Raw genomic sequence first — 25,993 nt, 5'->3', positions numbered from 1 at the left:
AAAAAAAATCTCTGTTCTGCAGTCTCTCCAAGCCTCTGCCGAACATGCTGTCCGCAGAAGAATGTGGAGGAGTCAGGCAGTTTTCTCAAAACAAACTCCACACTTCTCCTTGCTCTTAGAACCAGTCTTAAAGGCACTGGACTGAATATACAGCACAAACAGAACAGATGATTGGGGATACAAGCATCATAAAGTTACCCTAGGACAGTGAGTTTCAGCTTCAGTTCGTTGTTGCCTGGTGTCACCTTCCAAACTCCTTCAGGGACTTTCTTCACTTGGGACTGATGGATTCAGGCCTTCTGTTGTTTGATTTTGATTGCAGTGAAGGTAGTGAGGAGTGAAAATATACTTCCCTCTAGCCACCCCCCGGCTCTCGCTAGCTCAGTTATTCAGGGGTTTTAGGGAAATATATTTCAGAGAGACAGAATAGAGATTTCAAAAGAGTGGCTCTCACCCCCAGCTTCCGTCCAAGCTTTATTCTCGATGTGATGTTCCAGGAGGCCGAGGAGAGAGAGAGCGAACCAGGAAGAAACAGGGGTATATCTAGTTTTGGGCCAAGGAAAGATATTGGCCCTCAGCCAATAGGGTCAGGAGTAGGTATGATAGGGAAAAAGGGTTGAACTACATAGCACAGGTTTCAGGGGGACTCTGAGGGGAAAAACCATTCCTCAGAGGAACACAACATCTCCCCCTTTTTTGTTTAAGATCATTAGAAGAAGAACATTAGGTTACACGGAATGTGGGTTTTCCCACCAATTACAATTGGTGGGGGAGCCAACCTGCTTTAGGTTTGCCAACTCTATGTGGTTGACTTCTGAGGTAGAAGGTATGAGACTATTGATAGCCTTGAAAATCAAACAGCGTAGTATCCCGAACGCTATTGTTACAAGGAAAAGAATAACAAGAAATAACAGAATTGTTTTAACTATAGAAGTCCACCACCCTGTAAGTCCCCAGCCTTTGCACAGTTCTTTGATCCAGTCCTCAGATTCTTGCTTCACTTGTCCGATCAAGCTGTTCATGCTTCGAATGGCAGCATGGATGTTTGGAGCCTTCGAGGTCAGGTTTAGGCAACACAGTCCTTCAAATTCCTGGCATTCATGTCCATGAAGTAACAAGAGATAATCTATAGCAGCATGGTTCTGGAGAGTGGCCTGTCTGGTAATTTCCTCATCTTCTAGGAGAGAGCTGATGGCGGTGGACGTTAAATTTGCCTGTTTGACTACCCAGCACTCTAGATGGCCCAATTCACCTAGAGCTTTAGCTGCTGCGACCCATGGAAGGAACAGGGACACAGCGACTCTTTTTGACTTGGCCCAATGAAAAATTTCTGAATTACAATTTGGATCCAATTGGTCAGCACTTCTCTTTTGAATTTTGTTTGCCGATTTGTTTTTATGAGTCCATTCACCAATTAAAGTTTGGTTGGGTGTCAATACGGACAACCGCCCTATGGTACATGGCCCTCCTAAAAGCCGAGACAGAATTCCTGCCCATAATGGAATTCCTACCAGACAGGTGGACATAGGATTCTCTGTTGATGCAGTGGACAAACATATGTTTTCCTGCGGAAGTGTCTGTGCCAGGGTCACCCAGACATTTTGACATGGCTGAGGGATGATCCATGCAGTTGCCAGACTGTTCAGCAACAACAAGATGACAACTTGTATGGGGTTCATCACAGGGTTGAGTGTGAGGTAGGCTTTCTCTAAAAAGAAAAACAAACATTTTTAAAACATGTTAAAAGTTTCTGTTTCTGCTGGAAGGAGTCCACATCTAGGAAGATTCTTTTTCTTCCATCCGGCGGCGTCTTCTTTTGGATGCAACGGCTACTTGCCTCTTATCCCCTTCTGCTGGAGCTGGATTTTTAGGGACAAAAGGTTTCACCCACTTCTGGGGAATCCACCGCGGGCCTGAGGGAGTGGCCACGCACGCATAGCCACGACCCCAGGTCACGAGCTCATAGGGACCTTTGGTTTCCCAAGTTTCTGGATCCCTAATCATGACTGGTGGACGCTGAGACAATTTGAACTGATTGCCACTGTTAAAATGGTGTACCACTGGTGGACTCATGTTTTCAAATGAACAGTTCAGAAAATTGATGGTAAACATGGCTTTGCAGAGTTTCTCATGTGGAGACATCCACACAGTTGTACTACTCTGTCTAGCCAGGACCTGTTTGAGTGTCTGATGTGCTCTCTCAACCACAGCTTGACCTGTGGGGGAGTGAGGGATGCCAGTCTTATGTTCCACTCCCCACTGCTGGAGAAACTCCAGGAACCCCTTGGATGTGTACACTGGGCCGTTATCAGTTTTGATTTCTTTTGGAATCCCCAACACTGAAAAAGCTTGCACTAGGTGTTTCTTGGCATGTTCAGTCTTTTCCCCTGCATGGGCAGAGGCATACACTGCACCTGAATGTGTGTCAATGCTTACATGAACATATTTGAGGTGTCCAAAACTAGGAATGTGTGTGATGTCTGTCTGCCATACCTCACAACTGCCAAGGCCCCGGGGGTTAACTCCCATACCCATCGATGGCATCGCTTGGACCTGGCAGTTGGGACAGGTGGCCACAATGGCTCGAGCCTGGCTCCGTGTTAGCTGGAACTGACGGATCAGGCCTGGCACATTCTGATGGTATTGTTGGTGACTCAGCTTTGCCTGTTGGAAGATATCAGGGAGACGTGCTTTTTCAACAGGTGCAGCAAGGGAATCTGCCTGACGATTCCCCTCTGCAATTTCACCTGGCAAATCCGTGTGTGATCTTACATGCATCACATAGAACGGATGTTCTCGATGAGAAATTAAATAAATTAGCTTTGAAAGCAATCTGAAGAGATGCTCATTGTCAATTTCTTTGAGCACAGCCGGCTCCGCTCTGGACACTACCCCCGCCACGTAAGCAGAGTCTGTTACCAAATTAATTGGTTCCGAGAACTTCTCAAAGGCTCTTACCACTGCAGCTAGTTCAGCCACTTGGGGGGATCCCTCCACAAACTCCACATCAGCTTCCCAACGCTGAGTCTGAGGATTTCTCCAAGTCATCACCGACTTGTGGGAAGCCCCAGATGCGTCCGTGAACACTGTGAGAGCCTTGAGTGGTCTCCGACTCCTCTTCTCACGAGGAATGAGGTGGAATTCCTCATTGAGCAACTTGTGAGACGGGGCATGGACTGATATTTGTCCCCTGTAGCTGTCCAGAGACAATTGGAGACTGGCATTGCTCTGGAGCAAATGCTCAAACATCTCTTTGGTCAATCTCTTGGGAGAGTTCCTTCCCTCCTTAGAAAGTTTGACCGGAAGGTGAATACATGTAAAGTCACAACCAGCCAGCTCACACAATCTCACCCTTGCCTTCCGAATCAGTTGAGCTATCAATTCTTGTGGCTCAGTGATGGTCTTGGATCTTTGGTGAGAGAGGAAGACCCACTCTATGATCAAGAGTGAATCTCTCTGCCCTTCGATCCATTGAAAAATCAAACCATGCAAATGTGGCAGTTTTCCTAGAACAATGAATTGGAAAGGTATGTTTGGCTCACATCGATGAGCCTGCCTCTCTGATAAGGCCTTCTGTACTTTTTCGATTGCTGTCTTTGCCTCTGGGGTCAGTACCCTGGGAGAAACCAGCTCCCTCTCCCCCTTCAATAAATTGAAGAGAGGGTCTAAATCTTCATTTGTGAGGCCTAGCCAAGGTCTTACCCAATTCAAAGACCCACACAAGGAGTGGAGATCTGCTAAGGTTTTGGGATTACACTCAATTTCCAATTTCTGTGGAACAATGGTCTTTGCAGCTATTTGTAGACCCAGGTACTTCCAAGGTGGCATCCTTTGAACTTTATCTTCCTGCAATTGAAATCCAGCAGAGGTTAAAACCTTAACCACTAGGTCAAGCGTGTGTTGGAGTATAGAGTCATTGGGGGCACACACGAGTAGATCATCCATGTAGTGAAGGATGATGGCATCCTTTCTCTTGGCACGTACTGGTGACAGTAGTGAGGCTACGTACTGTTGGCATATGAAAGGACTAGATTTCAGACCTTGGGGAAGTACTTTCCAGTGATATCTCTTCATTGGGGCTTCTCGATTAATGGTAGGAACCGAGAATGCAAACCGTGGGGCATCTTCTGGGTGTAGAGGAATTTGGAAGAAACAATCTTTGATATCTAAAACAGCCAATTGCCAATCTCGAGGGAGCATTGTTGGAGAGGGCATCCCTGGTTGGAGTGGTCCCATGTCCTCTATAATTTTGTTTATTTCTCGGAGGTCATGAAGCAACCTCCACCTGTCCTTTCCCGGTTTCTTTATTACAAAGACTGGGAAATTCCAGGGGCTTGTTGTTTCTTCTAGGTGACCTTGAGCCACCTGCTCCTCCACAAGCTCCTCAAGCGCCTTGAGCTTCTCTTTACTCAATGGCCACTGTGCTACCCATCTTGGCTTATTGTCCAACCACTTTAGTTTGTGGGTAGGGCGCTCCACAGTGGCTATTTCTAAAAATCCTGGCGTGTCTTAGGAATGACCAATTGGACTCCCCACTGTGACATGGTGTCTCTCCCCCATAAGGGAGCCTTATAATCAGCAACGAATGGACGGACATTTGCCAATTTCCCATCAGGTCCCTCAATTTGCACTATGTTTTTTGAGATTTTTGCCATTGTGATTCCTCCTATGCCCTGAAGTTTGCCTGCCACAGGTTGCAACTCCCAATGTGATGGCCACATGCTCTCAGGTATAACGGTAATGTCTGCGCCGGAGTCGAGCACCCCCTCCACATGGAGGCGGTCTGACCCATGGGCTAAGTTACATGCCAGAGAAGGTTTGTTCTCCCCCACCACCTCTGCCCAGTAGACTTCCGGTGATTTTCCATCCGCTAGGACCTCAGCCGGAACAGGAATGGCCTGGGCAAGGACTTGCCCCTCTGTCAGGTAGAATGGTGGGTGCATGCAGCGTGCCAACAGCATGAGGCCTGTTATCTTTCCCTTAATGGTCATGGGAGCTACCTCCACCTCAAAGGGTGTGTGTGCTGTGTCCCCAATAACAAAATACTCACTGTTCGGTTCCATGTGGTTAACCTTCATGTCCTGTGAAATGTTTTGCAGGTCCACTGTAATTACTGTCCAATCAGTAGATCTGAAATGAAAACCTTTGGTAGTCACGAGCCTATATCGGCCTCGCGGCTGCCATACCTTGTTAGTTGAACATTTGACATTTTTATTTTTCTGTACCCCCACACCCTGCAACCTGCCCTCCCCCTTTTTTGTTAAGAGAGAGACATTTGTCACGGTATGGCCTTGTAAATTTCTTTCTTGGCGCGTCAAGGAGATAAAATCTGGGCCGCGCTGTGAATTCAGTTTTTTTGATTTTTTGACTTGGGTTTCTGGTTTTCTGGGCAGGCCTTGGCGAAGTGTCCTGGCCTTTTGCAGCGGTGGCAGATGATGTGCTGCAGCTGGTCTGATGACATCGGTTGCCTCCTTGCTCCTGGTGCTGCAGCTGCCACAGGCTTTGGGTGTGTCAGTCCCGGATTCCTTTCAGGTGCACTGAAAAGTTCTGCTCTCGTGGTACAGGCTTCTATCATCTGTGCGAGACTAGGTGATGGGTCAAGGGGAAGGCTAAGAATGATTCTACGACAGGTCTCATTAGCATTCCTCTGAGCCATCTCCTTAATCAATTCTGCCTGTACCACTGGGTCTTGCACTTGTCTTTTTACTTGACTTCTCAGACGGTCCACAAACTGCAAGAAATTCTCTGAAGGAAACTGTTTAATGTTAACATAACTGGTCTTTATCTCAGGTGATGGAATCTGATAAAAAGTCTTTTCTGCAGCATTACAGATCTTATCTAAAACTGACTTGGATAACAACCGAGTTTGCTCATTCGCACTAGATAAATCACCTTCACCACATAAATGATCATGTGTGATGTCATTGTGATCGCTGTCCTGAGCATCAGGAGTTTGCTGAATTTCCTGCAATACTGTTTTCAAAGCTTTTTTCCATAATCCTTCCCATAGGTCATACTCTGAGGGAGTTAATAGGCATCTGAATAAATCTTTAATGTCACTGGGTACCATCTCATTTGAATTGAAGGTAGCTTTCATCATGCCCTTAAATATTTCACTGGATCTCCCAAATTGTTTCTGCATTTTACACAGCTCTTTTTTGTCTTGGTATGAAAAAGGCAAATACTCTCTACGCACGTGTCTTTTACCTACATATACTACAGGGGCCACAGATGGAACACCCTGCTGATCGTTATTATGAGTTGCTAAAAATCCTGCTGCTTCTCTATTGCCGAGGCAGCTCGAGGGTGTTGTCCCACCCCCTCCCTGGGGTCCAGCAACAGGCAGTTCCTCCCTCCTCCCCTGGGGCCCCAGGCTAGGCTGCCCCTTAGCCCTTGTAACAGGGGGGCCAAGCCCCCCGACTCCGCTGCTGCGGGCTGCATTATCTATCTCTCCATCCGCGCTGGGAGTAGTGATTGCAAGGGACCCTCCCCTCTCCCCCTTCGCGCGGCCGCTGGGAGGGAGGGGGAGGCACTGGGGAGAAGGGTGGGGTGGGGGATTGGGTGTGAGATATGGGGTCGGGGCGGGAAGTGGGGGGAAGAAGGGATAGTGGGAAGGAGGAATGCAATGCCGTCCGCCATGAGGGCTGACCGCATGGTGCGAACCCCCGAGGGTCTCATCCACGTGGCTAGAGCTCCGAGAGGAAAAAATTGCATCTTGCTGAGGGAAAACAGGTGGGAGAGGAGGGTATAAGGACGATGGGTGGGTTTGAGGAGCATAATCTAGTATGGAATCAGGGAATCCCTGCTTCTCGGAAACAGGGTATTGCTGAGAGGTTTTGCATGGCTGTCTGCTGTTTTCTGCTTCTAACAGTTTCTTGCGTACTTGTAAGAATATTGGAATAAATGAAGAAATTTTGTTTTCCCCATTTTCAACTTTTAAAGTTATTAATTTTCCCACATCATCCCAAAATGAAACAGAATTTATATCTTGTAGAGTACTGTCTGGAATCTCAGCTGACAGCCAGGAAATAAATTTGATTAAGAGCTTATTTGGAAATTTTAGATCTGTTGTAATGTTTTTAAGTTGTTTAAAAGCACTCTTTTGATTTCTCGATAAACGTATGCCCATGTTTCTGATGTTTTAAAAGCAAACTGTTCGAAAAATCTTAACCCTTGACGTGAAAAACTAAAGACGCCGCTGCGTCCCACTCGCTCCCGAGGTATCAGGGGCAAGGCGGGCTGCCCGCGGCTCGGGGCGGCCGTCTCTGGCCGCTTCTCCCGACTGCGGGGACACGGGCAGGGGGGTGTCCCGGTGCCGGCTTCTGTCCCGGGGCCCTCCCGTAGCTAGCCCACCCCAAAAACGCGCGGTTCTCCCCAGTACACAGAACTCAGCCGTTCCGCAGAGAAAAAATTTCAAACCGCGTTACGCAACACACTCCGGCGCAGGGTCCTAAAGCCCTCTCACTATTAAACTATAGGGATCTTCTAGCGAACCCCGCAGCACGTGTTGCAACGTCAGGGTTTTCTGTCTAAGGTCGATTCACTTTTGTAGTAAAAGCGAACTCCCGACCTTGTCCTGCTACCCCGAGCTGCTCGAAAACAGACGATAGGGGCCAGGTAGTTGTGCCTCCCAAAGAGATTATTAACCCCTTAAATAGGGAGTCCCTCTTCATGCGTGGGCTTATTAATATTTCATAACAAACCGACGTTGGGGGCCAACTGAAAATATACTTCCCTCTAGCCACCCCCCGGCTCTCGCTAGCTCAGTTATTCAGGGGTTTTAGGGAAATATATTTCAGAGAGACAGAATAGAGATTTCAAAAGAGTGGCTCTCACCCCCAGCTTCCGTCCAAGCTTTATTCTCGATGTGATGTTCCAGGAGGCCGAGGAGAGAGAGAGCGAACCAGGAAGAAACAGGGGTATATCTAGTTTTGGGCCAAGGAAAGATATTGGCCCTCAGCCAATAGGGTCAGGAGTAGGTATGATAGGGAAAAAGGGTTGAACTACATAGCACAGGTTTCAGGGGGACTCTGAGGGGAAAAACCATTCCTCAGAGGAACACAACAGAGGAGCACCTGGAATGGTCCCTCCCACTGCGGTTCTAGGGTCTTCTCTGCAAAAGACTTAACATACACATAATCCCCAGGTTGTACATCATGTACTGGCCCATCTAATTCTCTGTTTTGAGCCCCAGCCACATGTTTTTCAATTTCTCTTAGCTGTTTGTTCAGGGCCACCATATACCCGTGTAGGGTTTCTTCCCCTACTTGTATAGGTGTTGTTCCTTCTTGGACTGCATATGGTCTCCCATATAATATTTCAAAGGGGTTTAATTTTTCTTTTGTCCTTGGCTTAGTCCGAATTTGCAATAATGCCAATGGGAGAGCCTGGGGTCAAGGCAAATTTGCTTCTTATCCTAATCTCACAATTTGTTGTTTAATCAAATGATTCATCTTTTCTACCTGGCCACTCGATTTGGGGTGATATGGAGTATGCAATTCCCAATCTATTCCTAGGTGGTAGCTTATTTGTTGCACAATTTTTGAAATAAAGTGTGGTCCCCTATCTGAGGATATGGTGGCTGGAACTCCAAACCTTGGTATTATTTCTTGCAACAGTGCTTTGGTCACCTCTCGTGCCTTAGCTGTCCTAGTAGGGAAAGCTTCCGGCCAGCCTGAAAAGGTATCAGTTAATACCAAAAGGTAACGATATCCTCCTTTTCTGGGTAATTCTGTGAAATCAATTTGCCACTGTTGCCCAGGGCCACAATCTTTCCCAATTTGTCCAACTTTAGGTTTTGGGGTATTCTTAGGATTAGTTTGGAGGCAAAGACTACACTGACGAGTTACTTGTATCACTGTGCCCTGCAATTTCCTGGCCATGATTCTTTCTTTCAAATGGTTATACAGGGCATCTATTCCCCAGTGTGTTTTCTCATGTTCTTTCTGCACTAATGACCACAATAAATAAGAAGGTACTACGAGTTTCCCTTCTTCTGTCACAGCCCATCCTTCCTGATTATAACTTGCTTTCTTTGCTTTAATGAGTTTCTTATCTTTTTTAGTATATACTGGCTTACCTTCAATAAGAATTTTTCCATCTGGGATTAGGGCTGCTTCAACTGTCTCATCAGGTACCTCACCTTTAGCTGCATCTTTTGCCTCTCTGTCCGCCAGCATATTCCCCTCCTCCAATTCAGAGCTCACTTTTTGGTGTGCCTTGATGTGCATGATGGCTACCTTCTCAGGTAGCTGTACTGCATCTAGTAGTCTCAGTATCTCTTGTGCATGCTTGATGTTCTTTCCTTGTGAGTTCAACAGTCCTCTCTCTTTCCAAATGGCTCCATGTGCATGAACCACCCCAAACGCATACCTTGAGTCCGTGTAGATGTTGATCTCTTTTCCTTTTGGCAACTCTAATGCTCGAGTTAAGGTGATTATCTCAGCCTTCTGTGCGGAGGTGTTGGCTGGTAGTGGTCCAGACTCTATTACCTCTCTGCTTGTGGTAACTGCATACCCAGCATGCTTTTTCCCACTGATGACATAGCTGCTTCCATCAGTAAACCAGGTGTCAGCATCCTCGAGCGGGGTGTCCTTCAGATCTGGGCAGCTGGAGTAGGTGGCTTCAATGGTCTCCAGGCAATCATGGATCACTGGTTCTCTCATACTCCTGCTGAGGAAGGAAGCTGGATTCACAATGTTAGTTACCACAATCTCAACATCATCCTGTTCTACTAGTATAGCTTGGTACTTCAGAAATCTCTATGGGGAGAGCCAGTGTCCCCCTTTTGCCTCAAGGACTGCAGACACTGTGTGGGATACTAGCACAGTCATCTTCTGGCCTAGGGTGAATTTGCGTGCTTCTTGGATGTTTATTGCTACTGCTGCAACTGCTCTGAGGCACCCTGGCCATCCTTTGGCTGCCGTGTCCAGCTGTTTGGAAAGATAGGCCACTGCCCTTCAGTATGGGCCTAAGTTCTGTGCTAATATTCCAAGGCAATCCCTTGTTTCTCATGAGAAAACAGGAAAAATGGTTTACTCACATCTGGAAGTCCCAGGGCTGGAGCTGACATAAGGGCCTTCTTTAGCTGGTCAAAGGCTCGAGTTGCTTCTTTTGTCCACTGAAGATCTCTCCTCCCTTCCGTGATCAAGGCATACAGAGGTTTAACAAGCAACCCATAGTTATAAATCCACAGTCTGCACCACCCTGTCATGCCTAAAAAGGTTCTTAGTTGTTACCCTGGTTTTTCTGAGTTTTTTTAAGGCCTTTTTGAATTTTATAAATGGAGTCAGATCTTTTAGTTACTGTAGAATATTAGAGCACTTTTCTACCCTTTCCCACAGATGTAACATAAACAAATCCCTTGTTTTTCATTTTCTGTCCTTTGTTTGCATATTTCTAACCTGATGTGGTGGTTTCAGGCAGATTTTGGGAGAAACCCTCCCACGGGGCCCCCCTCCCCTCCTCCAACCGGTTCGGGAAAAAGACTTCCTCAGAGAGAAGTGGAAAAAACCTCTTTATTAAACAGGCAAAGCACTTCCAGCACAATACCCGATGACAAGAGCTTCATGCCGCTTATGGAGGGATAACAAACTTAAAGAAAGTCTCCTCTTGAGGGTCGTCACCGTGCTCCACCGCTCCGTCTCTGCTGACGTTGGGAGAAAAGGAGATGTACAGGACTGGTCTTGGTGGGGTGGGTCCCCTGTGGAGGCCCCCGGTGCTTCCCCAGGTCCTTAGTCCAGAGAGGTTGGAACAGTTCCGAGGAGAGGGCAAAAAAAGAAAAAAGGAAGGGAAAAAAAAGGACAAAAAAAGAAAAAGAAAAAAAAGGCAAAAAGTTTCAGCTATTCTACAGCATCTAACTACGCTAGCACTAAACTAACTAACTGCCAGGGAAAAAACAACAGAGCTTCTTTCGTCTTGCTGTGTTCCAACTCCCCCGCTTCAAGGTCACTCCAATGAGCAGAGTTTTCCTGGGGAAAAACAAACCACGCTTGCCCTCCTCCCCTGCACCCAACAGACGATTGGGGATACACAGTCACCCCAGGACACCTGAAAACAATTGTAACTGACAATTGGTCTGGCCACTGAGGCTGAGGGGTGGAAACCCCAAAAAGCTAATCTTCTGCTAGACTCACAAATGTATAAAAAGTAAGAAATAAACAAAGGGGTCTCTTCTCTCCGCTCTCTCAGCTGGGAGCTGGTTCGGAAGGACCTCTGCCTTGCAAAATCTCTTGTCTGCGTGTGACTGCTTTGTGTGTCTCGGTGACAGTTCTTTCACTGTCTGAGGTTTCGGGGTCTGGCATATTGCTTCCTTGCGATCCTGCCCTAAAGTCCTTTGTTCAGCACTCACTTCATAACCCAGGTAAATAACTGTTTGCCTCACCATTTGGGCTTTCTTCTGGGATACTCGATACCCTTGCAGGCCCAGAAAGTTCAGGAGGCTTACCGTCCAGTCCACGCATGTCTCCTGGATCCGGGTGGCTATTAAGAGATCATCCACATACTGGAGTAACTGTCCTTCTCCTGGTGGAGGTTCCCAAGATTCTAAATCCTTTGCAAGCTGTTCCCCAAATATAGTGGGGGAGTTCTTGTACCCCTGTGGTAATACGCACCATGTGAGCTGATTTTTCCTTACAGTTTTGGGGTTCTCCCATTCAAATGCAAAAATTTTCTGGCTGGCTTCATGGAGAGGGAGACAAAAGAAAGCATCTTTCAGGTCTAAAACGGTAAACCAGGTTAGTTCAGGTGTTAAACGGGTACAAATCTTCAGTTACTTTGTTAACAGCTCTTAAATCTTGTACTAACCTATATGACCTATCAGGCTTCTTTACTGGCAAAATGGGAGTATTAAAATCAGATTGACACACTTTTAGTAATCCTATTTATAAAAAGTTTTCTATGATTGGACTAATCCCTTCTCTATCCTCTTTCTTTAGGGGATATTGTTTGACTCTCACGGGTTGTTCCCCTTCCTTGAGCTTAATTTGTACAGGTAATGCATTCTTTGTTCTTCCTGGTATATTAGAAGCCCACACCCCAGGAAACACCTGATCCATTATTTTCCTAAAATTCTCCTCTTCACTTACAACTTCAGTTTCTCTGGTAATTAACATTAATCTTAACAGCTCCACATATTGGTGGTCCTTTACCTCCAAACTAATTTCCCCATTTTTAAATACTATTTTTGCATCCAGCTTCTCTAGCAGATCCCTGCCCAAAAGTGCAGATGGAGCATTAGGCATATATAAAAATCTATGAATCCCCCATTGTTTTCCCAGTTTATACTTCAATGTTTTGCAAAAATATGCTCTTTCAGATTGGCCAGTCACCCCCTTTACCATAACATAATCACTGGTTACAGGTATTAGGGCCTTGTTCAACACTGAAAATGTTGCCCCTGTGTCTATTAAAAATTCCACTTCTTTTGCTTTGTTCCCCAGTTTAATTATAACCAGAGGGTCCCCTAGGGTAGGGTCCTCCGGTCCTCCTCAGTCCTCCTTCACATGAGCAACCACTTTTTCTCCTCTTCTATTCCCTTTTTTCTGTTTGTCACCCCTTCTTAGCTCTGGGCACTGGGTTTTCCAGTGTCCAAATTTCTTGCAATATGCACACTGATCTTTTCCCAGTTGGGATGGTCCTTGTCTTGGTGGACCTTGCTCACGTCTTTCCTTTTCTCCCTCCCTTACTACTGCTACCAGTCTTTTCATTCTTTGTTTATATCCTTCTTCCCGATTACTAAGGACTCTCTATGCCTCATCCACTAGAGCTTCCAAATCTCAACTATTTGGACCCCGGGTCTTCTGGAGTTTCCGCCTGATTTCTCCTGTGGATTGTCCTAAAAATAAGTTAATTAGTTGTTGTCTCCCTTCATCCAATTCAGGGTCCAGAGTGGTGTGTCGTCGCATCGCAACCCGCAGATGATCTAAAAATTCAGAAGGTGTATGAGAGGGACCTTGTTTAATGGCATATAGGGCTGACCAATTTATGGTTTTAGGAATTGCTCGTTCCAGCCCTTTCACTATGAGTTCTTGGTATCTCTTAAGCTGTGCTAATTCATCTGGTTCATTAGGATCCCACCTTGGATCATGAAGGGGAAATACATCTTTAACATCTTCTAGTGGTGTTCTGCAATCATCCTCAGCTAAATCCTTGGCTACCTTCAAAACTAACTGTTTCTCTGTTTCTGTTAGGGCATCAAGTAATAACTGTAAATCAGCCCAATCAGGTACATGCTGCTTTGTCACAGTGTCCCTCACGCCTAGCAGGCGTTGACCACAGGCTAGCTCAGTTTTTGCACTGAGGCAACGTGGATCGGTCGGGGTTACAGGCAGGGTGAGTAACCTCCTCCTGGTGGGTTTTTGGTTCCCCACACTGGCAGATGGACCTGATGGCATCACGACTGCGGCGACGGAAAAAGGGTTGACTCTCTTTGAGCAGGGTAAAAGATGTTTTATTAAAGGGGAGTCCAGCAAGGAGCTCTGCCTCGGACCCTTGCTGCCCAGAGAGAGCCCAGATCAAAGCCCTGCGGCAACTTATAAACGGGGGAGGATCCAGGGGTGGCGACAACGGGTCAGCCAATCAGGGAACACGGGGGTGTAACAGGGGGTGTCAACTTCTGAACAAAGAACAAATCACACAAGGGGAGGAGGGGATTCCCTGGGCACCAGCCTATCACTCAACGCCTCTCCTGGATCTTTCCAGAATCCAGGGAAGGGTCCTGAAGTGACAGACAGGGCGACCAAGAGGTGAGAGGGGGGATTGACAGGGACAGGTGCAGGGGAGGAATGATTGACATAAAACATCTGGTTATATAACTAACTCATAGGGGGGAAACCATTACAGAACACAGGGGGGCACAGTGGAATGAACCATTACAAAAAACTTATAAAACTTACAAAAATAACTTAATAACTTAATAAAACAATTCTTGCACCACCACACTGCTTAACCATGAACCTCAACCTTTTAGCGACCCCTATTGGGTCACTCCTATAGCCCTTTGCAGTCTTTTCCCAGGCCTCTAAATCCATTGAGAAAAAGGGGACCTTAATCATCCTTGGTTCCCCATCAGAGGTTATAGCCTCCCTTAGGGGTGCTTTTATGACTGATAAAATACACCCTAAAGGGCTTCCTCTGGGAATCTCCTTGCTCTCATTTGCCCTCATGTTTAGAATCCCCTTCTCTCCCAACGCCTTTTTACCTTATCCCAGCTCTTAAGTTTCACTTGGTATTCTTCTGTCACAAAAATATGCTAGCCACACTCAACCTTAAGGATTTCCACTGGTTTCTTTAGAGTCCCTGAAATTCCATTCTCCAACAATTCAAATATTCTACTACTACCGTGAGCTTCCTGACCAGTTACCAACAAAATCCGTATAGCTGTCTGGGTAGCCTTTTGTTCCTGTGTTGATTTATTAAAGAAATATGGGTATTGATCTAGTATCGATACCCAACTGTGACGGACAAAAACTCTCTAACAGTTTAAAGTTAGAAAGTGTATGTTTATTACGGCCGGGCAGCACGCGGGATAGTTCCCTAATTCGCACTGCGAAATTCACAGGTAATTACAAAGTCTTTTATTCACAAAAGTGTTGAATATCCAAAATACAAATGCATATTCATACCCCTGTCACCTCCCATTCCTCGCTTCGTATGCTAATTGGCAAAAAGGCTATTAAGCATGCGTACTTTGTTTCTTAAAATGAGTCGGGGGTCTATTTTGGGGAAGGGTCACCTAAAATGAGGAAGTAAGATGAGTCTTCCTCGTCCTGACCTTTCTACCTTTTCAATGCATTCGTGACAAATGATTCCTTGGTAGAACTTACAGTTTCCTGTGTTCAATGGGTCCTTTAAGCAGGAAATCTGCAGCTATCTTATGTCTTATTTACCACATTCTGTTTTTCATGACAAGGACAACTACATAAACATAAACCTGACAAGAAATGAGTTACAAGATCCGGGGTAGCTTATCTAAGATCCGGCTTCTGTTAACTGCGAACAAAGATTACCTATCTACTTCAGCTAGTTCAGCAACTTATTATCTTAACTTTCCAAAAAAATCCTTAGTTCCTCAAAATTAACGTCTCAGTGTATGACAGAAATTACAAATTCCACTCCTAGGTGCCTTCCACCTGAGTACCTGTCTGACCCACGACTCCTGGCAAACTACACAACGAAACACAATCCATGGGTTACAATAGCAATCCTTCCTTGAGCAGGGGAATTCCTCTGAACCAGGTCCTCGATTCCTGTGTCTCCTATTCCTGGGCACATAATTTTGCTAGTAAACAAAGGAATAAAACAAACTGTTAATTTTCTAAAAAAGTTAGTTATAATCTTTGACACGGGGTAGCAATGTTCTTTTAAAATGAGGCTTGGAACAGCAGCTGTTGGAAAAAAATGTAGTTATTCTACAAGGGGGGGGACTCCTTTTTATTCAATAAAAGAAGAAGAAGAAAAAAAAAAATGCAATGCAGTTAGGCAGTCCACTCAAATTGCTGGTTATTAATCACTTATCAGACCAGGTCCTCTGTCATGCCTTGCTCTAGATATATTGTTATTAGAACACGTTTAGAAATTGCAATCAAACTTCCATACACCGTAGCAAGTGTGTAGCTGAGAGCCAAGCACATCTCAGTACCAAAAATCTCTCAGCTACTTCAGCTAAGCTGAACACAAGCCCTGGACTCTCCGCTTTCTGCGCACAATCAAAGCCACCAAACCAGGTTTTTCTTTTCTCACGAAAACCCAACACCAAACACCAACAGTTTTAAGTTCACAAAACCCAGGGGTCCCTAGTGACCCTGAGCACACTCAACCAAAAGGTTTTAACAAGGTCTCGCCAAAAATCCTAGGGATTTCAGCTGGGACAACACACAAATCTCTCTGTGAAAAAAAGAAGCGGGGGGGGGGGGGGTAACCCTGATCCCACACTGTGTCTCCACTCCTCTGTGGTTAGGGATTACAGCACCAAAACTTTAAAATGTTACTACGTACTCTTAACTGCAAACTTCACAAACAAACAAAAATATCTCTTCTTAACTTCAACACGCACTCGCCAAAAGCTTTCCGGGGTCTTACAGGGAGCCAAAAGGCATGGCTCGAGGCTACAAAGCCTGGATTCCCCTCCGGTTACCAGGGAAACAAATGACCCCTAATGATTATGCCACTCACTCCCTTTAACTCACACAGGCTAATAACACACTCCAAATCACACAAATCAAATCACTTACAATACAAACTCTTACAAAACACAACGCACACGGTGCACCAATAATTCTTCCACAGCCTAGACACGCAAACCCACAAAACACAAATCTGTGCACACTACAAACACACCCAGTGCGTGCAGAGCTGCAATCAGGATTTTCTGCGACCCACAACGGGACCCTTTGCGTCTTAAAACTCATGCTAGCCACTCGAATTATGGATGACCAAGGTACCTTTGTAATAGACTATGAACACGAAGAAAAGTTCCAATAGGAATTTATTACATTGCAGCAGGCAAAGCAAAGGCAAATACAGCGCTGGACGGCAGGGGAGTCTCGCTCCACCAACTGCCGTGCCTTGGCAGGTTTTTCAGTCTTGCTTTTATCTTGCTTCTTTCCTCCGATGATGTATGTGTGACGTGTTGCTAGGAGGGTCTCTTTCTGTCCCTCGGTGGTCGCAGAGATGAAGGCTGTAGTTGTAAGCTGGAATTCCTGAAACTTAAAGCTGATTAAGCAAGTAGAGAAGGAATGGGCAAGGGTCTGTTTGCCTATAAGCTTAGATAGTGACAGAGTAACTTCCTGTTATCTTGAGTTATTTGATCTCCAGTGAACAAAAATAGTTAATGTTTATCACACCTTTAAACCACAAACTGACAACAAAACCGGTTGTCCTAGGGCCGCTGTTGGCCCCACCACGGGACACAGATTATCAAGGCACAACAAAAACCGGTTGCAGCTCCCCACCACGGGACACAGGTTACCAAACCAAGCCAAACCAGGCTCCGCAGAGCTGTCAAACTTTCACAAACAAACCCAAGAGGCATTTGTTGTGCACGAGACGTCTCTCAGTGTCTTACCAACTGCCTATACCAAGGTACCTCTTTTCAAGTATAAACATACCTTTTGTCCGTAATTCTAGCAGGTTCTGGTCTTTCCCCGGGTAGTCAGCGGGACCGCAGGAGCCCTCTTCCCAGAAAATTCCAGGTGGCTGCCCAGAGGGGTCTCGGACCCCACTGGCCCCATGGCCAGAGAGAGCAGTCTCCTGGCTGGCTCGCCAAAATGACTTATTAAAGAAAATATGGGTATTGATCTAATATCGATACCCAACTGAGACGGACAAAAAACTCTCTAACAGTTTAAAGTTAGAAAGTGTATGTTTATTACGGTGCCAGACAGTGTGCAGGATGGCTCCCAAATTCACACCGCAATTTACAGGTGATTACAGAGTCCTTTTATTTACAAAAGTATTGAATACCCAAAACACAAATGCATATTCATAACCCTGGTACATCCCATTCCCCGCTTCGTATGGTAATTATCTCAAAAGCTATTAAGCATGCGTAGTTTGTTCTTTGAAATGGGTTGGTGGTCCTTTTCATGGGGAGGGGTCCCCAAAATGAGGAAGTAAAGAAGTCTTCCTCGCTCTGACCTTTCTACCTTTTCAATGCAAATGTGATAAATGAACCCTTGGTAGGACTCCTATTTCATGTCTTTGTGACTGTTCAATGAGTTTCCGGGCAGAGGAGGCCTACAATTGTCATATGTTCCTAAAAGCTATTCATCAGTTTCTATATTCTTCATTATAAACACAGCTAACCAAAGTTGACAAGCAATCAGTTATTCTAATATGGAAGAGTGATCCCAAACCCAATTTCTCTTAGTTAATTACTAACTTTTAATTTCAGCAAAGCCTACCTATCTACTTTAGTTAATTTCAACAAAGCTTATCTCTAACTAAAATCTTAACCCCTCTAAAAATCCTTAATTCTCTAAAGTTTATGTCTCAATAGCACTTACCTTGGTGTGTTTGGGGCAATGTGATGTAATCATACTGCTAGGCCTCCCCATACTTATATTTGGACCACCGCCCACCATACCATAGGGTCTTCACCCACTTGGCCTGCTTGGTCACAGCACACGTCTCACAGTTATGGATGACTTGAGAAATATTGTCCATGGTAAGATCCACACCTGGGTCTCCTGTCCACTTCTGGGTGGCATCTCTACCCTGATGACCTGAGGCATTATGAGCCTGTGATCTAGGAACAGGTCTCCCTTGTGTTGCAAATATAAGCTTATCTTTGACACCTCTATTATTGGAGCCTGATCTACTTGCTCATTGTTTTGGTGTTCTTTATTAGCCCTGTTCTTGGAGACATGAGCATCTACATGGTGGACTTCCACAGATAGTTTCTTTATCTGGGCAGCAATGTCTTTCTACTCTTCAGCAGCTCAGATTGGTTTTCTCTTGCATTGCCAATTAGCCTTTTTTCACTTCTCCAGCTAGCCCCACAGAGCATTGGTTGCTATTCATGAATTAGTGTAGAGGTAGTGTAGCCTTTTTCCCAACCTGGAAATGAAACTCAAGATAATTTTAGTAAGGAGGTAATATAAAAGGGGATATTTATTTAAAGGCCTTCAGAGGCAATTATGGAAAGATGTCCACAAAAGCCCACCCCCACAGGGGTGAGTACATTTTCATAGGTTTTAGGAAGTTAGCATAATTGATAAAAAGCACCAATTAGAAGGACAAGTGGTGATGCAATTCCCCCCCAGGTCAAGCCCCTTCTCTGGAGCCTCCCCTTCAGCACTAGTTGTACTTTGTCCATGAAAATGTATCTTGAAGAGTTATTCTCAGCCTTGGTTCCCAGGAAGAACCAAGATAGTATGGAGCCTTGTACCCCCTAGGGCTTGGAGCTCTGGAATTTGTTGTCTTTCTGCCTAGGGAAAGGCCATGGAAAAGTACTGGGAAAACTAGCTACTAATACAATAGGTGGCAGAGTTACAAATAGATGTGTGAAGAACACAGAGAATATATAAAAGAAAAATGGCAAAGCCCAAATGACACCAGTAGAGCTTTGGCTACTTCTCTTTTTCAGCAGCGTCCAGGATCAGTTGAATTACTTTGACTTCAGCAAGTTGCCTTGATTTACTTTCTCCTTCAGTCATTTCTGCGACCTGTCATGTTGGGATCCATATGGCTGCTATCCACTTATTATTTCATCCTTACGTTGGGCCAAGAACCATCAGTAAAAAGAGTGTAACATGGTTAATATGTTGGCAGTTGGTTGTACGGTGGAGTTCTCCAGCACGTGCTATTTTCTTCTTGTTTCTCTTCATCAGTGAACCAAAAGTTTTCACCTTCAGGCCAATTTGTAATTATCTCTAAAATCTCAGGGCAATTCAGTTTTTCAATATGGGCGCACTGTGTGATGAGAGCAATCCTCTTGCTCCATATGGTATTGGTAGCATGGTGGGTAGAGGGAACCTTTGCTTTGAACATCCACCCCAGCACTGGTAGATGGGGCACTAGGGGGAGTTGTGCTTCAGTACCTATTACCTCTGAGGCAGTTTGGATTCCTTAATAGGTTGCTAAAATTTCCTTCTCTGTTGGGGTGTAGTTGGCTTCAGACCCTCTGTAGCTTTGACTCCAAATTCTCAGTGTTCGGCCTTGAGTCTTACTAGGTACCTTCTGCCAAAGGCTCCCAGACAGACCATGGCTCCTTGCTGCAGAGTAGAGAACAATTTTTACATCTGGTCTTGTCCTGACTGGGCCAAGGGCTACCGCATGAGCGTTTTCTTGCTTAATTTGGGCAAAGACTTGTTGCTGTTCAGGGCCCGCCCCACTGGAAAGTGTTCTTTTTGCTGGTAACAAGGTAGCAAGGGCTCACAATCTGGCTGTACTCAGGAATATGCATTCCCCAAACATCTGTGGCACCTAGAAAAGCTTGTTTCCTTCTTGTTGGTTGGTGGAGACATTGCTGCAATCTTGTTGATGACATCGGTGGGAATCTGACACTGTCCATCTTGCCACTTTATTGCCAGGAACTTGATCTTTCAAGCAGGTCCCTTGACTTTTGATGGCGAAACCAGCTTTCAGGAGGATCTGGATGATTTTTTTTCTTTTTTAAACACTTCTGTTGCCATATTCCCTCACACAATGATGTCATTGATGAATTGCAGTTGTTCTGGAGCCTTACCCTTTTCCAGTGCAGTCTGGATCAGCCCATGGCAGATGGTAGGACTGTGTTTCCACCCCTGGGGCAGTCAGTTCCAGGTGTACTGCACTCTTCTCCACGTGAAGGCCAACTGAGGCCTGCATTCTGCTTCCAGAGGAATGGAGAAAAATGCATTACAATGTCAATAGTGGCGTACCGCTTTGCTGCTTTGGACTCCAGCTCATATTGGAGCTTCAACATGTCTGGCACAGCAGTGCTCAGTGGTGGAGTCACTTTATCTAAAGTGAGATAGTCCACAGTCAATCTCCATTCTCTTTCACATTTGCGTACAGGCCAAATGGGGCTGTTAAAGAGTGAGTGGGTTTTTCTGGCCACTCTTTGGCTCTCCAACTTGCGGATCATCTTGTGGATGGGAATCACAGCATCTCGAGTTGTTCTTCTAATGGTTTTAGTTTAAACTAGGCAGAAACACCAATTATGTTGTGGTTTTACATTTACCAATTTCAATTTTCCTGGCCAACGCACCATTTATGTTGTGGTTTTAGTGTTTACTAGAATTATTTATTCTTTTTTCTACTGTGAGATATGATTAGGAGAAAAGCAAAGCAGGCTCAAACTTAAGGGGTATAAAGACAGGTTTATTTACACACACTAAAAGAAAATAAGAATCAAATGAAACTTTCAAAATACTGCTCTCTTCCCTTCCAAACTGTTAATTTTCTTACAAACAATGCAAGGAGGCAAAGCTTAGAACTCCAGGTCAGTACTACTTATAAAACAGTCTTTCATTCAGTCTTTTGAGAGAGAGAAGTTTTTCCTTATTTGTTCTGGTAACTTTTCACAAGAGAAACAGTCTGCTTGTGGTCTCCACTTCTCACAAAAGCAGCCTGCCCAGGAACTTCTGCAGCTGTGGACCTCCCATATCACATAGCCTTTCCTGTGACTACATATAGGCCATAGACTCACACATATTGGGGTGTCACATTTTAAAGATGCACAACTCAAAGGTAAAGGATTTTTCATCTCAAGGAAGAGAGATACTTTCTCAATTCTTCACTAGCGCAGAAGGCTTCTTCTCATCTTTGTTCAAACATCTTATAAGATCACTAAATTACAGCTTCTAGTTAAATATTCACTCAGTAAATCACAGATACCTTTGGTCAAAAGAAATCCACAAATCATCTCCCCAATTCATATTGTCCACAATTTAAAGGAATACTCTAGCATATTCATATTACAGTTTGTTACCACAACTTGTAGGAAATTTCAGTGTAGAACTAAGGAAACTTGTCATCTCTTCCACCTCAGGGGTCACTCTTCTTTCACTGACTTAGATATCTTTATATTGTCTCTTTACATATCTCCAATTTGGCCTTTTCTCTCTTTCTCTGAGAAGGGTAAGAACTTTAAATGCTTCATCTGTGTCAGGAAAGAGTTAAATTTGCTCAGGCCTGCAGTGGTCAGATGACCTCTACTGAGCCATGCTGATGGGGGAGGCTGGTGGTTGTTTTCCCTTCCACCCCTCGGTCTCATCTAGGGTGGCTCAGCTCAGAGTTGCTATGAAGCTACAGGCTTTCTTTCTCTGCTGCTAGCTGCTACTAGGCCCAGCCATGGCTTGGCCTCCTCTGCCACAGCCCTGGGCACGCGACCAGCACTGCTGAGCTGCAGCCTCCCCCGCCGGCAGCCGGGGAAAAGGGGGCTCAGCCCAGAGGCCTGGCCAGAGGGCAGTGGGGCCTGAGCTTGGCCCCCAACCACCCACAATGTTACCTTGTGGCCGTCCTAGAAGAAAAAGTGCTCCCCGGGCTTGCTGGGCTGATTTTATGCTTGTGTGACCCAGAGGTGTATCCCTATATTTAATTGGCTACTCTGGCCATCCATCTTGAAAGCCATTCACCAATTGGCTTTTACTATCTGTGCTAAACTAACACAGTTCTATACTGCGGGTAGTGCACTGTCAAATTGGCAATTGGTATTTGCTGCTCTTTTTCCTTCAGAAGTCCTATTGCAGATGGGTTCTCTGATAGTCCAGGCAAGGTGTTTAATTGCTTAACACGCTCTGTTTTTACAGCCACTATCTCAAACATATACTTGAGTCTCTTTGGGTCTTTGAAATGCCCACTTTGGAGGAAGTCTGCCCGAAATGCATGGGGCCTCTGGGCCAGTCACAATAGGATGTTTCTTCCACTCATTTCCTGTCAGGCTCACTTCAGTTTCCACCCAAGTCAAATCTTGTGATCCCCCTGTCACACCAACAATAGAAAGAGATTCTATCTCCAGATGTTTAGATAGGATTAGTGTGCACTGTGCACTTGTGTTGACTGAGGCCTCATATTTTTGTGGTTCTGATGTGCCAGGCGAATGAATCTACACAGTCTAAAAACCACGTTTTTTCCCTAGCCTCTACCTGGCTAGAGGCAGGGTCCCTCTAAGCCTGATTATCCTTCTTTCTTTGGGCATATGTTTTAGAGGGTCCTTCAAGAAGATCGGACATGTCATCGTCATCATCATCATATCTGGCAGCTTGGCTACGGACAACTGGAGTTGCTTCCTTTTTGGTGGATTTTTTTTTCTGAGTCTTGCCTTCCTTCAATTTATGCACTCATTGCGCTAGAGCAGCACTGGGTCTTCCATCCCACCTCTTCATGTTTTGCCCACAATCACACAGGAAGAACCATAGCTCACCTCGTGGGGTGTACCTTCTCTCTTTATTTGGGTGATGTTTGCATTTGGTAACAGAACCTCTGATCTGTACTGTTGAGATTTGAGGAAGGCCCTCTTTAATCTTCTCTCTAAGTTTCTCGTGATTGTCCTCTATCTCCGATTTTCTGTATGTGCTTTGACAGATGTGTTTTTATAGGTGCGATTTTTGCATGTGTTGGGCTGTGCACGGCGTCTGCATATGCTTGAAGCTTCTTCGCCATATCAAGTGTATTCTTGTGGTCCAAGTCGTACAAGTTTTCACCACATCATGGATGTACATGGTACCAAGTCTGGATTTCTGGTTGTGAGGTCATCTGAGAAGACAATTTCTGCCACTGCCATTTCTCTCAAGCGTTGAATCTTTTGTTCTATGGCCTTCCACTGGGTTTGCTGCATACAGAGATTGTCTGCACACAGATATCTTTGCCCCAGACTTCTCAAGATCTGCACCCAGAGACTGTGAGGGTTAGCTCCCCTCATCATTCCTTGGTCAATAACCGGATTATGTGACAGGGATCCCAAATGCCTTGCTTCAGTACCATCCAGAATTGTAGCCTCGCCTGCAGAGTCCAAAAGATGGACTAACCAACTAATTATAGATCCATCAGGTCGTCGAGTGTAATCTTTTCTTAGGCCACGAAGGTCTTTCAGGGAAAAGGACTTAATAGTGACATCTGGTTTTGATTCAGTTGCTGGCACTGGCTTTGAGGATATTTCCCCTGGATCATTACCATCATCCACTGGCCGATCGGTTTTGGTTGTTTCCCACCTCTTGTGGTAGGAGCAACAGCCATTGATTGAGGCTCATTGCTTGGTTTAGCTGCTGGCTTAGGCTCACTATCTAGTTTAGCTACAAGTTGAGTGACTGGGGTAGCTGCTGATTTATCTCCCTGCCTCCTTGCCTCTGTTTGCTGCCCTACAGTATCTAGCAGCATGCGATAAGCATATGCCAGGGCCCAGGTTATTGTAATGATCTTTTTTTCTTTAGAGTCATCATTGCAGTTATTTTGCAAATATTTCCCCCACTTCAACTGGGTTCTGAATTTGTTCAGAGGGAAAATGCCAGGTTATAGGGTCGGAGAATTCGTTCAGGGTTTGGCACATATTCTCCCATTCTCCACACCACTTAGGATTTTCCACAACTGAGTCTATTCTTGGGTCAGATGTCTCATCAACCCCTCTGGACATCTCAGCCCTTATTCTAGACAAGTTGCAAAACATATAGAGGAAGCCTACCAGGTAAAATACCAGGAAGGTGGTATCTTTAGCATCTGGGGGAAACGGAATAGTTTCAAAAGGTGATTCAGAAGAGGAGAGGAAAGACTGGGAAGCCTCATCCCCTGCTCCTTCTCTAACAAACTGGGTGCAATTACTAATAAACCCCCAAAACAGGCTACCAAAACTAGGATGGCAATTAGGACGGAGGAACAGCAGACCATACACATTTTGAACAACTCTCAGAACCTCTGTTAACTTCCTATAAGCCATTATTACCAAGCCCATCAATATAGCAAGTTTTATCTGTACCCCTGTGTGCTGGCTTTGCACGGAAGTGATTTTTTCAAGAAAGTTATAGTAAAAACTAATTAGTGACTGGCTTTGAAGTTGACAGCTTGATTAACCAATTAGAGAGTAAAAAGCACCCCTGGACTACAAAGGTTAAAAATCAGAGGAATTCTGGGAAAACTCCTTTTCCTCCCAGTCTCAGGACAGGTAACAGGGGCTCCACTGCATGGCCCGCAGGCCTGGCAGGTGGGCCGGGCTCTGCCGCTGCAGCCGTCTTGGCCAGATTGGGCCCAAAACTCCTGGGCAGAGGGAAGGGAGGAGAGTATGCCCTGTCCCAGCCAAGAGTGGGCCCAATCGGCTGCTAACATCTGCCGCTATGTCGCACCTCCATCACAGCTTGGGCTGGGCTCCCCCCCCCCCCCTTATCCAGGGGCTGCCAGGCAGGGGGGGGTGGGGAAAAGCCCAGCCATGCGAGAGATCCTGGCTCCAACCCCAGCATGACTTGAATCTACCACCTTCAGCCACTTCCTGGAGAAAAAACAGCATGCCCTCTGTACACTTGGGAGAATGTTAACTCTTTCCTTGCACAGATGAAATTTGCAAAGCACTAACCTTTCTCTGAGTGAGAACAGCCAGAGTGGGAGACATGTAAAGAGACACTATGAAGATATCAAAGTTGGTTAAGAGAAGTGGCATCTTAATGATGGAAGGGATGGGAAGATGCCTTAGTTTTGGGCTGAAACTCTTTTGTGAGCTATGGTAATGGACTGTAATATGCTGGAATATCCCTTTAAACCGTGGAAAAATATGCATTGGGGAGATGATGAGAGTATTCAGATTGTAGATTTGAGCAAAGGTATTTGTGATGGACTAAATAAATATTGAAAGAGCTGTGATCTAATGGAGAATTTTGAACAGAGGAAGATAGAAAGATATGAAGCCCCCAGGGAAAAAGAAGACCTCTGTTTCTTGAGATGGAGATGATTTTAGAGATAGTGAAGAAAACCCTTTGCTTTTAGAACCATTAATCTTTAAAATGATACCCCAATGAACTTAATGGCCCATATGCAGCCGTGGGAAAGGCTGTGCAATATGGGAGAGTTTTCACAACTGCAGATTTCCCTGCACGGCTGTTTTTGTGAGAGTTAAGAGCCACAAGCAGACTGTTCTTTCTTGTGGAAAGTTACCATAACAGACCAAAAGAGACTTCTCTCTCTAAATGAACTGATGAAAAACTATTTTATAAGTGGTAAACTGACCTAGAGTTCCAAGTTTTGTCTTTATACATTATCTGTGAGAAAGAAAAGAAGCTGTTGAGGGAGAAGGAAGTGTTTTGAAGGTTTTATTCTGATTCTTATTAATTTTTACTCTCTTGTAGTCCTAGGGTAACTTTATGATGCTTGTATCCCCAATCGTCTGTTCTGTTTGTGCTGTATATTAAGTCCAGTGCCTTTAAGACTGGTTCTAAGAGCAAGGAGAAGCGCGGAGTTTGTTTTGAGAAAACTACCTGACTCCTCCACATTCTTCTGCAGACGGGGTGTTCGGTGGAGGCTTGGAGAGACTGCAGGACAGAGATCTTTTTTTGCTTTTAGTTAGTTTCAGCTAGCTAGGGCAGAGAAG

Source organism: Hirundo rustica, chromosome W (assembly GCF_015227805.2).
Source record: "Hirundo rustica isolate bHirRus1 chromosome W, bHirRus1.pri.v3, whole genome shotgun sequence".
Taxonomy (NCBI): domain Eukaryota; kingdom Metazoa; phylum Chordata; class Aves; order Passeriformes; family Hirundinidae; genus Hirundo; species Hirundo rustica.
The sequence above is the reverse complement of the archived record's forward strand: the minus strand, read 5'-3'. Positions refer to the sequence as shown.